The following is a 16923-nucleotide window of genomic DNA, read 5'->3' on the forward strand; positions in this document are numbered from 1 at the left end:
GTTCCTTTCTGGGGGCTGTGGGGTCCAGCATCATACGCCAAGGGGCTCATGAGGAATCTCATCCTCCATGTGTTATGTGGCTGTATGTATAGACCTTGGTCCTAACTGTAGAGGCCCATGAACTGGCTCCAACCCTTCTTGGCCGTGGTCAGGGAACCTCTGGAACACTCTGTCACAGACAATTGCCCAGAGACAAAAGTCTTTGTGGAAATCCAGGTTTCCAGTGACGTTCCTGCTCATAGTCTTAAAGACGGAAGCCTATGTCAGTCCTGTTCCTCATTGGTCTTTGAGGTCTGTCTCTTTACTGCCTGCATCAAATCTGTGGTCCTTACGTCAGTGATGGTCAATACTATCCACCAAAATGTTTAAGCTGAAACTTGTCTTTCCAGGATGATTTCTTCTCCCTCTCCTCCACCCAGTTAGTACTTGAGTCTTATTGATTCCACTTCCTAAATATTTTTTATATCTGTCTGTTGTTTTCCATCTTCTGTCCTAATTCAGTTTCTCATCAATGCTTAGTTAAAACTTTATAGTATTATTTTGGGTGTCACAAGAGTGGCCTTTTCAATAAGAAAACCTAATAGTGTTACTTTCCTCCTCTGAATAATTTGTGGTCACCCATTGCCTCTTTGTTTATATTATGTCCTTCTTGCCTTTTAGACTCCAGCCATATTAAATTCCTTAGCGGCTACATGCTTATTCATACCTTCTTGCCTTTGCATGATGTTTTCATTGTCTGAAATCACAGTTTAAATTTTTACACTTGGCAAATTCCTACACATGATTTAGGTCTTAGCTCATATTTACTTCTGAGAAGCCTTCTCAAACTCCCATAGGAAAACTAGGTTGCTTCTTTTTTTTTATGCTGTCACTTCTACTTCCATCAAACCTGCCATTTTATTTATTATGGGTTTATTTCCTTTCCAACTTCCTATAAAAATTCCAAGTTTAGAGGGACTTAGAGAGATTAAGTAATTTTACCATGGCCACCTAGCTTGCTAGTTACAGAGCAAGAGTTGGAATCCAGATGGTCTGACTTCAACAATCAGGAATTTAACCCACTAGTTATGCCAACTACAGTCATTCATTATAGACATGATTGATTAGCTAATGCCAGCTAATCTGCTGTGTCTGGGCAGGTGGGCTAATCTTTTTCTGGCTTTGACAATAAGAAGTTATATATTGGATTAAAAAGGGCTTTCTACCAGGCTTAAATTATCTATCTGTTTTAAGAGCATTTACTGAATTTCCCCTAATAACTCAACTATCTTACCAAGTCTTTGGGGCTTTAGCCTCTATATTCAGACATCATCAACCACCTCAAAATTCTTTCCTCTCTCAATGATCTCCCCTTACTCTTCCCCTAACTAAAAAGTAAGTAAGTAAGTAAATAAGTAAATAAATAAATAAATAAATAAATAAATAAATAAATAAATAAATAAATAAAAATTCTGAGCTTTATTTCCATCAATCTTACGCAAACGACTCTGCCAACTAATTGTAAAGAGAATTTAATAAACCTGCAGTGTCAGTTAGCTAGAATTGACATTAAAATAGGAAGCCCTTGAAAATAGAAACCCTTAAAATGCAGAAGTATAGGTCTCTTGTGGAATGACAGATTGTGCATGTTGAAAAGAACATTCTGTCCAGAACTTGTCTCAAATCACAATGATTAGATAAACGTCTCAATGATTGGAGCTGGCTCTGTTTAGAAATTATCTTTTAACCCTGAACACCTTGCTAACAAAACACAACAATAAAAACACAAGATTTTCTTCTAATATTTAATTCCTCCTAAGTATAGTTCATAGGTATATGAGTTTGCTAGTAAGTTGCTTCTACTTGAGAGACAAGAGGAAACAAAAATAATACACTCCAAATTTAACACAGTGGTCGATCAGTCTTTTAATTGATAGAAAATATTCACTTTATCTGCATATTAAACAGATTTAAAATAGTAAAGTAAAGTGAAGAAAAATTATTTCTGCAATTTTTAGAAATCTAATACTATTTAGAGGGACATAACACAACAAGTTCTTCCCAAACTATGACACATGGATAAAAACTTGCCACCAAAGTTACACATTCTGGAGCTATGAAATGTTTCCCTGTTCATAATGGCTCACAAGAACACTATTCAAAGTTAACCCTAATAACAATCTAATAACTTTTAATAGTTCAATTGAGAAAGTGTAAATATTAAGGATTACCTATTTTTTAAGATGAAAATTAGCCAATCTAAGCATTTGATCTTTGTTGGTAGGTCACAGGAATTTTAGAGGTAATGCATTGTTTGATTTTTATGTCAGAGGGAGCTGAGGATATAGATGAGTGAGAGAAGATAGAACAAAATTGCATTTACAAAAGCAAATCCCTTTCCCCCCGATGGGCTGCGTGAAATTGGTTGAAATTTCCCGTGTAATCTTTGCTATAATCATTAAGTTGAAACATTAACCTCTCTCTGGGACATCAGCAGATGGAGCCAAAGTGGCCATATTTCATGATGCAAACATTGATCTGGGAGAGGAGATGTCACTTATGAGGAGAATGACATTTCCCTTCAAGTAGGTTGTAGGATTGAAAAATCAGATTGCTGCTGAAAGACTAGTGTTAATACCAACAGGTATTATTGGTATACAACTACTCATTGTTACTCAAGTATGCACCACAATTTTTAAATCTTTTTATGACTGTGCTTTTTCCTTTCTCTAGGATGAGATTCCTCAGCCACTTTCCTTAATTAATTCTTTTATAATCATCCTTCAAGACTCTGATTTAAAATATCTGCAAAGATTTATAATAATGTATTTCCCATTACATTGTGCACGTTGTTTCCTTTATATAATAAAGTGTAAGTTATTGAGGATTATGGTTTTTTTTCACCTTTATATTTAATGAATGTATTCTATCAATATTTATCTAATGTCTATATTCTCAGAACTTGTACATATTTTTGGTTTGCTGAAAATTAGTTTTATCACTTCTAACAAAATGTTCAAGTTACCTGTCTGTGACTTTGACCTAAGTAATCTGAACAATTTCTCTTGAAGCAATTATTTTATATTTATTTAAATGCTGCTTAATCTAATATTGCATTTTCTATTCCCCCTTTTTTTTATTCTTATTCCCTCTATTTTCTTTGTTTTACTTAACAAAGAACCAGCTCACTTCAAACTGCCAATTTTCTGCTCAACTTTGGATCATTTCAGGAGTTAAAAAAATCTTATAAAAATAGTCTTTATTGCATAATAGGGAGAAGAACATGATGTGGTCTCTGTTTTTCATGCAATTAGCAGTTTCTGATTTCCTAAAAGCTATGCTTATTTTTATTTTTGCAATTTACAAGCTGCACTGTTCAAGTTTAACCATGACTTCTCTGTGCATACATAAAACAGCATATTCTGTTCAGTAAAAACTCTCCTGGAATTTACTCTATGTTTGTGGGGCTGTTGTAAAATGTTATTGAAGTTCCTAATGAAAGAGAGAGACAGAGAGACAGGGACCTGGAAGACACAGTGATACCTACACTAAACGTCTTTCTCAACCTTCATATTTCTTCTTGAATGGTGCTGATTACTGGGTGAGAAAGTCAAATCTTAAATTTGGTAGTGAGATGCAGCAATAGAATATATTTACTTATTTATAAGCCTAAGCTCTGAAATGGTTTTATGCCCACAAAGTAGATATACATATAAAACAATTAAAAATAGGTCACATGAGCTTTATTTAGCCGATATTTAGATCTTTTAATGTAAGTCTAGCTTGGTAACGTAACATAGTCATCTACTACTGCCAGGCATTAGTCCAGTTTGTTCACCCCTCAAAAGACTATCCAGTTAGAGCCCGTCCGAAGAGCTCACCTTTATGATAATGGCAGCATCCACTTTCAAAGAGTGAGATTCTCTGGAATGGATGTATTGGGGGCTTGAGAAATTACTTTAGTTTCTCTGATTGCTCAGCTGTTTGAATAAAAGCATATAGAGATTAGACGTTCCATACTGAAAGTCGGAGGGAGCTGGTGTGCCATAATCTTTAAAGTCTGATTTTAAAGGATCACAATTTCTGTAGGGATAGAGATCATCTCCTTACTAGTCAACGTATTATCTTTAGCATTTAGCACAATATGTACAAAGGTGAAATAATGAAAATAGAAAAAGTTTAATGCAATTTATTTTGTTTAATTGCACAATTTCCTTAAGCAAAGAAGAGTTTTACATATTCTGTCTAATGTAAGCTTGAAACAATTCTGTAAGTTAGGTTTTATTATTCTTACAGATGAGCATAATAGGTTTACAGAGATTGAGCAATTGTCTAATGTTAAACTTAAAGTACCTGTCAGATCTGCTTGACCCCAAGAACCAGTATATTAAACCAGTTCATTGTAGTACGTCTTCCATATCTTTTCACTAATTCTGGAAATTGTTTGGCCAAATGCAATTAACTCTCCCTTTCCCCTTTCTTTTCTACTCCCTTTTCCCTTTTTCCATTCAGCTTTATGTGTTCTTTTTTTCTTTTTTGTTAATTGAGATATAATTAGCCTATAACATTATATTAGTTTCATATGTATGATACCATGAATTAATATTTATATAAATTGCAAAATAATCATCACAGTAAATCTAGTTAACACCCATTACCATACATAGTTAACTTTTTCTTATAATGAGAACTACTAAAGTCTACTCTCTTAGCAACTTTTGAAGCTGCAATATACATGTTAATGCATATAGCTTTGTTTATTTTACCAGGTGTACAGGATTCTAATATAAAATAGAGCTCAGTTTACTTTCAGTCTCTTTTAGATTGATTACATTTTGTTTAGCCAATAAAAATTAAGGCTTCAGCTCATCTGGTGTGACTCAGTGGTTGAGCGTCGACTTATGAACCAGTAGGTCCCTGTTTGATTCCTGGTCAGGGCACCTGCCCAGGTTGTGGGTTCAATCCCCAGTAGGGGGTATGCAGGAGGTAGCTGATCAATGATTCTCATCATTGATGTTTCTATCTCTCTCTCCTCCCTTTCTCTCTGAAATCAATAAACATATTTTAAAAAATTACTATTTCCGTGAATATCTTCTGCTTATTTTCTGTGCACTGTGTGAGAGTTTCACAAGGATCTACACCACATGTTAAGTTTCTGGTCTTGTTTATGTACATCTACTAGATGTTACCACATTACTATTTAAAGGTTGTGCAGCAATTAATACTAGAACTAGGGAAACCTGAAAGTTCACATTTTTATCCTTTGTCAATATCTGACATTATCAAATATAAGTTATCTTGCCAATCTGTTAAGTGCTAAAAAGTGTTTGCTAGTTGTTTTAATTTACATGTCCTTAAAGAAATTTGAGCATAATTTTATGTTTATTGGTCAGTATAATTTCCTTTTCTGTGAATTGTGAATTTTCCCATTTATTTTTCTATTTGTTCACATTTTAAAAATTTAAACTGCATCTTTATATATTCTGGGTACTAATTGTTAAAGTATTCTCTTCAAAACTGTCTTGAATTTTCAGTTTTTTAGTGGTAACTTTTATTATATATCTTCTGTTATATCTGATATTTATATATATGTGTACATATACACATATAGTCACATGTACATTCTGTTTATTTTATGACCTGTGGCTTTGTGTTAGACTTATAAATTTCTTTTTATCCTGAGACCCTAAATGTGTGCTATATACTCTTCTAAAATATTTTTAAATGTCTGTTCAATTTGGGGCCTTTTATACTAGTGTAATTTATTCTTAGGTGTGCAATGAGGTAAATAACTGATTTTCTTTCCTTGTAAATGAATATGAGTTGTCTCACTCTGTTTTCTAAACTGATTGAGCACTTTGGCTCTAGGATAACTTGGCTTCTCTCCATTGCCCTCTGCCTCCTTCTTCCCTCCATCTAGTCAGCTTCTCTTCCAAATTCAAATAAAAAACATGGCATTCAAACCCACATTTCAAGGATGGGATTCTCTAGACTCAATGACATTTCTAAAATTAATAGTTTTCTTATTTCAGCCATGGACAAAGAGCAAATGGCCCTGAGGAGAGGATATCAGACCTCCAATTTGGATAATAACGTAAAGTCACTTCATCTCTAAGGTTCAGATTTTTAAACCTTAAGTGTGGCAGCTGAACTGATTGAACTTTATTTTCTATTTGGTTTTCTAAAAACTAGGTCTGAAACCCTGCAAAAGGAGAGTTGATGTACTGCCCCAAATCTCTTTTCTCCATTTCCCCCATTAGTTCTCTTAGAACTTTCCTCCCTTTAAAGCAGTAGGTATTCTTAGCCAAGGCTGGTTCAAAATCACCTGACCAACTTCTTAAAATTTGCTAACTGGACCCCACCCAGATTAAACTGAGATTACAGGGTAAGTGGAAGAGTGTTATACAGTTTGAGCTTTTTGGTGGTGGTGTTAGAAAAACTCAGCAAAATAAAATTCCGGTTTATGGTTGGACAACATTGTTTCACATGCACATCAAACAAGCCAATAAATAAGTAAACAAACAGCAACTTCATAGAAAAAAAAAGGGGGAGGAGAAACCTTTTATCTGTTTCTTTGGCCTTATACTAACTACTATGGTAGAGCTAACTACATACACAAAAAAGTTACTGGAGTTTTCAGAATAAGATTGTCTTTGTTGTTGTTTTGGCTTCTTCTTCGTCTTCTTCTTCTTCTTCTTCTTCTTCTTTTTTTTTTTTTACAAGGTTTTGGGCTTTTTTTCTTAGAGATTACAATGAACACAGTCACAGCCAAGTGAAGACAGAAGTAGGACAGAGAACACTCCAAAGGCTGATTTGGTCATCCCGAGATCTCGAAAATTGATTGATCCCTATCAATATGTAGAAAAATATACAATGCAAATTTTAAAATGTATATTTTCCTTTTTAAGGAAAAAAAAGCAGGGCCTTGGTTTGGGTTCTTTTTTCCTCCCCTTTTACAAATTCACCTTGTGATTTTGGTGGAGAGTGCCTGTCACCTGTGGGTGGTGCTCTCTGCGGTGGGCCCATGGGACTCTCTACTTGAAGGACACAGGAAGTGGAAGGTGAATGAGTCATGAAAGGCTTCTTTTTAGTTTAACTTTTCCCTTTTTGCTGTGTAGTCATCTTCATTGGTCTACTGTTTCATGATGTCAACATCCTCATCCTCATCATCATTAGCTGCCTTTTGCCTGCTGCCTCAGCCTCCTAACCTTCATCTCCATTCTCTTTCCATCACCACCCTCCACCTCCTCTTCAACCCCTCTTTCTTCTTCTTCAGGTATCTCATTGTCAGCCTTACGTTCCCCATTTTTCTCACTAGTGTCCCCATTAGCAAGTGCATCTCTTCCATTCTTTGCCCCCTCCTCATCTACCTTCTTCTTTAAGTCCTTGGTGTTGATCTCGGAGCTGGTGTCCAACTCAGCATCTGACGTGGTGTGGCACGTGGGTGATCCAATGCAGTGGGTTTCTTTTAAGGCAAGAAAGTTCAAGGAGCCTGGTGGACAAGCTGGCAGTCCTGGCTGTGTGGCTGTGGAGGGGGAGCACAGCGGAGGTGGCTGCTAACCTGGAGCCGAACACTGGAACAACGCAAAGATGGCTTTCAGAGCTGCCAGTCTAAGCTTTTATTATTATTATTATTATTGTTATTATTATTCAATTATTTCTGATGCATTGAGAAAATTGAAAAGCATTGATTTACAAAGCTCTGTTTTTTTTTCTCTCTGTTCTCTGTGTTGGCTTTTGGAAAAATTAGAAAACAAAAATGCTGAACCAATTTGCAACATTAATCTCTCTCTCCTCCCCCTACACACAGTGATTCACAGTTTATGAATTTTCACATTTGGTTCAAAAACCACTCTTTTCACTAAATACTGTAAATTCTGTTTCTGATCTCTTCTGTTTCTCTTGCTATTATCTTTAATTTCCCCTTTTGAAGTAAGGCAGTTTCTCTTGATTTTCTTTAAAGAAGGACTTCATGATTTATGAGCTCTTTAGTCACCACACAGATGTTTGAGTGTTACATATATAAGGGAGAAAAATAATTTTTCCTCTCCCCTTCTGAGTTCTTGGATGACATGCCTATAATAAAATAAACAGATTATTAACAGGGAAAAAAACAAGTTTATTAACATGTATAACATGTATACTTCATGTACACATGGGAGACTCCCAGGAATAAATGAGTAACTCCCAAGGTGGCCTAGAATTTGGGATTAAATACTAAGTTAACAGGGAATGGGGAACAGGGATGGAGCCCTCTTAGAGGAGAATAAATGATTCTTAGGAAAATAAATGGACTCTTAGACAAACAGATAGGAGTTATGATAGTTTGTAATAAAGTCTGGTGTGGTGTGGATATTTAGGTTTCTCTCCTGTGGTGAAACTCCCCTGTTAGGAGATTTATGACAGTTGAGTTTCGTTTTTGAGGATCTATCTTTAGGTGGGCAAGGGAAGTTCAGAGAAAGCCTCTCTCTGCATTTGCAAGAACCTGCAGCTCAAAATACTTACTCTAACAAAGTGGCATATTTTGGGTGGCACGTCCTCAATGTCTATGGACATTCTTGGAGCAGGTATATTCTGCTATCTTTCAATACCCATCACAAACATACACCTACATCACGCTTTTAAAACGTCACTTAGCACACTAAGCTCCCACACTCATATTTTTCAAGTTTACAAAATAGTCCACAGATAACTGAGATTCTTATCCTCTTAAACATGTCAAGCAATTTTTAGCTTATTTTATTTGAGGAGTAATTTGAAATGTCTTTTTTTTTCTTTTTAAACTGCTTTATTAATTTCACATCATGAAAAAATATTTTTCTGAAAACTGGGTAAAATTTCCCTCTTGGACAGAAAAAATTAGACTCAGACAAAAACAATATTTAATTAGAAACTGGAAAGCGATAACACCAAAAGGTTTATAAAAAAGCAAGTCACAAAACTAAAAACGTGTAGTGCAGAAGCCACATTATTCACCTCAGAGAAAACCTTGGGACTCAAGGAATAAGGTAAAAGTCATCATGACTATCAGGTTCAGGCGTTTTGACGAGCGTATGATGTCTCATTCGCTGCTCCTCATCGTTCTCCTGATTTCCATTTGCTGCACTATGATCTTTTCCACATTATCTCCCACTTCATTGTGATCAGGCCTGTTAGGCATGGCCCATTGAAAAGTTGGGACAAGTCGTCTAACCCTTCCCAGCCTGGCATTTCCTCCGGGCTTCTGGGCTTCAAGCCCTCCCAAATGGTGCGGTTCCCCTTCACTCTGCACAGGAGCCCGGTTCCCTCCTTTTTCCTGTTGGGCATTTTTCATGTTGAGACTCTTTACTGCTTGTTCCTCTTTGCTGTTTCCTCTTCATCCTGATTCTCAATTCTCCCAGTGGATGCACTGCCACAACAGTTGGACCTGCAGAACCGCTTCCTGTCTGCCTTCATTCCTACTCTTAGGGCCACCCCTGGCTTCAGGGAGTGAAAACAGAGAAAGGATCAAGCCACAGACAGGTCAGAAAAGACTTCTGATGAAAGTCAAAGAAGAAAGCAGGATTGTATTTGAACACCAAGAAAACAAAAATCATGACTACACAAAAATACACAACTTTGAGACAGACAATGTAGACATCCAAATTGTTAAAGATTTTGCTTACTTTGTTTCAGTCGTCAATTCTAATGGAAACTATAGTCAAGAAATCAAGAGAAGCCTGAGACTTGAAAGGGCAGCCATGGGAGAATTGGGAAAGAGCGGTGTGAGCAAAGAAATGGCACTGGAAACCAAGGCTGTGGTTATGCACACCCTCGTATTTCCAATAGCCATGAAAAGATGTGAAAGTTGGACAGTGGGAAGGGCTGATGGAAAAAAAAAATGAATCATTTGAAATATGGTGTTGAAGGTGAAGTATATGGATACCCTGGACCTCCAGAAAGAAAAACAAATGGTCCTAGAGCAAATTAGGCCTGAAACATCACTGGAGGCAAAAATTATGAAACTGAAGCTATTCTACTGTGGGCACATCTACAGAAGGCAAGGTTCTTTGGAAAAGACAATAATGCTGAGAAAACTAGAAGGCAACAGGAAAAGAGGAAGACCAAGTTTAAGATGGATTGACTCCATAAAAGAAACAATAGGAGTGAATCTAGAGCTGAGCAGGGCTCTTAAGGACAGGACACCTACCTCAGACATCACTCATTCAGAGAGTTATCAGAAATTGGGACAGACTCAACAACATGTAACAATAACATAGTAGAAATAATTGTTCTAGAGAAGAGAGATTGGCAAGAAGACCACTTGTTTTTCCTCTTCATCAGTTTTCTCCTTGGCTTTTCAAATTCGATTCAAGAGGCCATCCTCCCAAGGGCGATAAATGTCTGCCATGTTGGTTCATCTTGCTGTCTCTGGTGAGTGCAATGAAGCATAAAATAATTTTATGATTCCTAGTCATTAATCCCACCTCCTGACTCATGGATAGTTTTTTACTGTCCTTTGTTTAAAATTTCCAAAAGTATTGTTTAAGGAATAATCCAACTGGAATAGGACATACAGTTTGCATTTCAGATGAGGCACCTTCTGCGTGAGTTTGAGGCCTCTCTTTCCTACCACCGTTCCTCCACCAGAGATTTGGCAGTTGATTAGCAGCTCCTCATCTTGTGTTCTGCCTCATAGCCGGCTGTCTGTTTGGCTTTTCCTTCTGCTCAGACACATCAGCAGAGACAATGGCCTAGCAGATGCTGATATTCATCCTGGATCAGCCTATGTTGATTTTCTGCTTATTAGTCTGAGCTAGTCACAGGCAGCTGGTTTCTGTTTGCCTTGACTAAGCAGTAGAAATATACACAACTGCAATGGAGCCTTGGGTACATATTCACCCAGGTGCTGGCTGCCATAACAATTTTTCCCATAGTATGAGGAGATATTTTTGATTACTAATGTTTTGAGGTTTTTATTTATTTTTATTTTTTTGTTTATTTTTTTATTATTGGGCCATGCACAGAGAGGGACTAGAAAGGATGCAGTTTATAAGACAACAAATTAAAAAGAGTCCTGGTATTTCACTCTGTAGTAACTTGAGAAAAAAAAAAAAAGCTAAAGTTTAACTTTGCTTATTAGTTTCCTCCTAATAGCAATGAGAAGCCAGTACAGATTTTTAAAGACCCATAAGCAAGCTGCCTTGAAGGTATAGCAGATGAAATGTTTCCTGGGCAGCAGGTATCACAGTGGCTAGTGCTTCAATATTCACAGCTTACTCTTTTATGGGTCCCAGGAGTGAAATGTTTTGAACTGGGGCTTGCTGTGACCTGCTCCACTTCAGAACCAGAAGCTGCTGACTGCTTTAGGCATTGTCCTACCAAACAGTAAAAGAAAAAAAAAGGAAAATCCTTTTAAGAATTGCAATTTAGTTTTTCTGCTCTAGCTGACGTTCTTGCTTTGATTTGTAAAATACTTCAACATTTTTTTAAAGTTTTAAAATAGTTTACCTAGCCTATAATATAATCTCTCTTTCTCCTGTCACTGTCTGGCATTAGCAATTTTTTTTCTAATACCATTCTCCCCTTAATATCTTAACTGTACTTCCTTTTACCCCTTTATATTGAGTAAACAATAGTATTTTCCAACATAAGTGTATGTAATTATTCTCCTCACACTTATATTTCCATGAAATCATATTAAAAAGGAAATTGGAGTGGCTGGAGATATGACTTGTTTATTAGACCTGTCCCTAGATTGCTATTGCATATACCCTAGATGGAATAATATTTGTTTTCAGTTCCAGTTTAAGAAAAATGTGAGATATACCAGTATATTATTAAAGTATTAAAATATTCTTATTCTACATTTAATAGATGATTGGATAAAGATACAGTTGTTGGGCTTATCAAATTTGTGCATCATATGTAACAGTAAATATATTTAATGTCAGAACCAAGGCTTGAGAATAGGTATACTAGAATGATGAACTCAAAATAATAATTAAATGCCTAATGAATGTGAAATTTCTCAAGTGGATTAAAAAAACACACTATTGTGTAATTTCAGTATTGGAATGATTTTGGGTTAAGAGGACATTAGATTAAAAATAACACATATGTGGTAAGTGTAGACTACTTCACATTCCTTACCCAAGGCGGACATTTCTGATAGTCATCACTCTTTCCCTTGGATCCAGGATAAAATTTTAGATCTTGACCAACAGAATGCCTAGCAATTTATTAGAGTTGGCACAGGAGTTTAGGGCCTTGCAGATTTTGGATTTAGGGCCTGATCCTGGCCAAACAATGACTAAAAAGTTAAGCTATGTGACCTTAGAGCCAGGGGTGGGCAAACTTTTTGACTCGAGGGCCACAATGGGTTCTTAAACTGGACTGGAGTGCCGGAACAAAGGCATGGATGGAGTGTTTGTGTGAGCTAATATAAATTCAGAGTAAACATCATTACATAAAAGGGTACGGTCTTTTTTTTTTTTTAGTTTCATTCATTTCAAACGGGCCGGATCCGGCCCGCAGGCCGTAGTTCGCCCACGGCTGCTTAGACAAATTCTCCCTCTTCTGTAGTACTCAGTTTTTATTTCCTCATTTTTAAAAAATGGGATTTAAACCACTTAATTTCTAAAACCTTGTTAACCCTGATACTCTTTTATTCTATCTTTTTATGAGAAAATAAAAATATAAAAATGTCATGCTCTAGATTTAGAATAATTAATGCTTGAACTGAATTAAATCAAAGGGAACAGGATTTCTAATATGAAATGATAAGTGTATATAACTGGATTTTTATATAATTTCCTAAATGTAATATTTGAAGAATGATTGATATCAGTGAGTTGTAGTTATATACATAATTTGAAAAAAAATGACATGTGAAGAAACTTGGTATGTTTCATCCCACACACAAAAAAGGAGTGGATATGAGCACTGCTTTCTAATTATGAATAGCTATTAAGTAAAATCAGCACTAAATTTCTTCCTTTGAAAATATAAATAGGAGCAAAGTTTCAGAAGGCAGGTTTGATTCAATATAAGGAATAATTTTCCATATTAAAAACTGTACCACAAAGAATTGAACAATCTTTTGAGCACTCAAAGTACACTCCTAATAATGACTAAAGATTTTGGAGACTACACTATGCGCCAGGCACTGGCCTAAGTACTTTACTAATTTAACACTGTTATTGACCCAATGAAGTAAGAACCCTTATGTTCTCCGTTTTTAAAATGAGGTAATAGTGAGCCAGAGAACTTGAGTAGTTTGTCCTGTATTCCAAGTACAGATTTAGTAAATTGTCCAAGGTTATCCAAGCTGGAAAAGGCAGGACTGGCCACAAAGCCTCTGTGCAGAACCAAGGTTGTTACCCATTAGGCTCTCCTGTTCACACTAAAAGCATGATTCTCATCCTCTAAAGATATTTAAGAAGAAAATGGGAAACTGAAATGTAAACTACCTAAGGCCCCTTCTCACTCTATGATTAATACTGAAGTGGAATTGTCTATATTTCTCATTTGAGTTCATGTTATATAGAGATTGGAAAGACTATTTAAACATTTTTACTTTCTTGACAGTGTACTTTAGTTTTATTGGTACAGTTACTGAAAAACACTTGAAAAATTTAAATAGTGGTAATGTTAACCTCATATGAGTAAAATTATCTAAATTTATCTAATTTTTATACATATTTTCTCTTGTCTGATTACTTTTGATAACCTTAACTAGGAAATTCAATTTAGGAAAGTACACAATATAGATTGAAAAAAAGTAAAGATTATATATATATATATATATATGTATATATATATATATATATATATATCCCTTCTTGGAGCAGTCTAGCATATAATATACCTCTCCAGTAAAAAAAAAAAAATCATCTCTATTGCTCAATTGGTGGCACTTATACTCATCACAATGACTATTACTAAAAGTCATGCTTACTTCTTTATTGCTTATCTCAAGAGCTATAACACTGAATAATAACCCATAAATATTATAGAAAATCAAACCAATGAAGACACGAAGATTCTAGAACATTGGTTCTCAACCCTCCTAATGCCGCGACCCTTACAGTTCCTCATGTTGTGGTGACCCCCAACCATAAAATTATTTTTGTTGCTACTTCATAACTGTAATTTTGCTACTGTTATGAATCATAATGTAAATATCTGATAGGCAGGATGTATTTAGGCGACCCCTGTGAAAGGGTCATTCGACCCACAAAGGGGTCATGACCCACAGGTTGAGAACCGCTGTTCTAGAACAAATATAAGACCAGAGCCTGCTATTTTTCCAGGCAAAAGTATAGCCTGTCCCTCTCCTTAGATACTTAGCCCTTCATTAGTTCCCCTAAATTTCCTAGGACTTTCATGATTAAGCAATTCAAGACAGGAAAGCTACCTAGGACATTTTGGCTTTCATGGAGGCTCTGCCCAAGGAAATGAAATTGTATTAACTGATTCCTCTACATCTTTCATAATTATAGGTATTTCATTGTTTTTCTTTTATATACAATTTAATCAATAAGTTAATAATATTAAGTAAGGCTCTTATAGCTATAATTCCATAGGTAATCCACAGAATGATAAAGACTTCCGTTCTGTAGTCAGATTGAGTCTGTCAGTATCGGTGCTGTAGCTCTTTTCCCCAACCCTGTTATCCCTCCCGGATCATCAATAAGCCTCAGTGACTCTGTGGATGAAGCTAGCACCAGGGCATCATTCATCAAGCTGCTTCATCTGTTGCTACTCAGAGACACAGAGTAGTTCTCTGGCATCTTTCCAAGAGAAGACAAGCCCGTGTTATGCTATGATATTTATTTTTATAATACTGCTCTTGCTTTGTGATGGTTTTTTATTCTTTGTTCTCTGATTTTCTAACTCCTCATGGGCACATTATCTCTTGGGCTTTATTTTTATATCCATTTATCTATTTATTTCACATGTACATTCAAGTGTCTTTTGCTCACAAATTAAAATGTATTGTTTATTATTTGTATTAGTAGGTATAACTCACCAGCATTTCCTCTCCTAACAATTGATCAGTAAGAGGTGAAGGATATGTGGTTTCTCCTCAGTCAAAATAACATTAAACTTGATTGATATATAAGTTTTGATGATAACATTGGCCTGAAAGATTGTTGAGAGAAGTGAGTGGCAAACACAATATAAAAGAATGCTTCCTGAGAAGAAGTATATTATAACATACTAGGGGCCCAGTGCACAAATTCTTGCACCTTGAAAGGAACTGTGGGCAGTGAGGCTGCGGTGGGCACCAGGGCGGTCTCAGCAGCCCTGCTTCCGCTGCCACCGCTCCCACACGCTGACGGCGGCAGCACGGTTCGCACCTGCTGACTGCTCCAAGCGATCTGTACTGGTACTGAGCGCCGGCAGTGGGTGTGAGCACTGAGCATATTGTAGCACATGGGAGCAAAGAATTTTCAGTAACCACCAGAGGCTCACCCCAATGGCACCCTGCCTTGGTCTGGAACCCCTGCTCACCTGCTGCACCATCCCACCTCAGCCGACGCCTGCCATGTTCCGCGCTCTGCCACCTGCTGCCAACACTCGCCATGTTCTGCGTGCGCCCCCTGGTGGTCAGTGCACATCATAGCGACCGGTTGTTCGGTTGTTCCGCTGTTCGGTCTCTTTGCATATTAGGGTTTTATATGTATAAATTGTTTATTAAGGAAAAAATGTTTATTATTAGAAAAAAGAGCTAAAATAATTTAGTTTCTCTGAAAGATTCATACTTTTTTTTTTAATATATTTTATTGATTTTTTACAGAGAGGAAGAGAGAGAGATAGAGAGTTAGAAACATCGATGAGAGAGAATCATCGATCAGCTGCCTCCTGCACATCTCCTACTGGGGATATGCCCGCAACCCAGGTACATGCCCTTGACCGGAATCGAACCTGGGACCTTTCAGTCCGCAGGCCGACGCTCTATCCACTGAGCCAAACCGGTTTCGGCAAGATTCATACTTTATATATTAAAGTTAAATACTTAAATCCTTGAAGTCAAGGATTATGTAATTTGTAGCTGAGTCCCTCTCAATCCTTGCATAGTTACTAGCAACTAGTAAGTGCTCATTAAATTAGTAGAATGAATAAATGAATAACTAAATGAGTTTATAAGGTATACAAAGTCATAGCATGGCTATTCTTATGCCCTTATGTCCTTATGTTGGTATGTAATATCAATTATTGTGCCTGAATAATAAGAAAACCAGTCAGGAAAAACACATGATAGGTGGTTTTAGTTAGCTATCCTAATGCAAATTATAAATATGCTTTATTATACGTTTTTTTAAAAAGGTTTTGTTCACCATAGTTCTTAGACAAGTGTATTTGCACATGAAGAAAATACTTACCTTTAGTGCGGTGTATAGTCGTATTTACTGCTCATTGTTCTTATTCATAAGTGTCATGGGATACACTGGACTCTATGGTCTTTAATTTAATTTGAACATGAAATACCTGGTAATTTTATGATATAAATTTTTCCAGTGGGAAAGATATAAACAATGTTTATGAAAGGTTTGAAAATCTCAATCATATAAAGTCAAGGGAAGTTAGACCTTTACTATATTTTAGTGTCCGTGGTGTTCAAATCCTTCAATCATTGAGTAGGAAAGTAAGGTTCCTGTGAACTCAGTACAAGGCTGGAGAGCGACAGAGTGAGATAGTGGTAGAACTTCATTTTTTTAATACTGGGATTGTTTTTATTATTTTTAATTAGCTTTGTTCTTCCCATAGAAATTCCACTGACTCTTACAAATTTATTTCAGAAGACTGACCTAGTTTTTGTTTGTTTGTTTGTGTGTTTGTTTATGGTGTGTGTGTGTGTGTGTGTGTGTGTGTGTGTGTGTGTGTCTTTTTCCATCAGCCAGAAATACCTTGCATTGGTCCAAAGTAGCCAGTAAATTTGAGTTTAGTAGCTCCTGGCTTGGGCAATGGCTGTAGCAT

At 36.3% G+C, this 16923-nt stretch overlaps 2 pseudogenes; both read right to left on the reverse strand.

The window, feature by feature from the left end:
- Positions 1 to 7066: 7066 nt before the first annotated feature.
- LOC132229633 (prothymosin alpha-like) lies at positions 7067 to 8535 on the reverse strand (annotated as a pseudogene).
- A 440-nt stretch (positions 8536 to 8975) lies between these two features.
- On the reverse strand, positions 8976 to 15529 carry LOC132229634 (protein BEX4-like; annotated as a pseudogene).
- Between the last annotated feature and the right edge of the window lie 1394 nt (positions 15530 to 16923).

The sequence above is a fragment of the Myotis daubentonii genome, chromosome 3, assembly GCF_963259705.1.
Source record: "Myotis daubentonii chromosome 3, mMyoDau2.1, whole genome shotgun sequence".
Classification (NCBI taxonomy): domain Eukaryota; kingdom Metazoa; phylum Chordata; class Mammalia; order Chiroptera; family Vespertilionidae; genus Myotis; species Myotis daubentonii.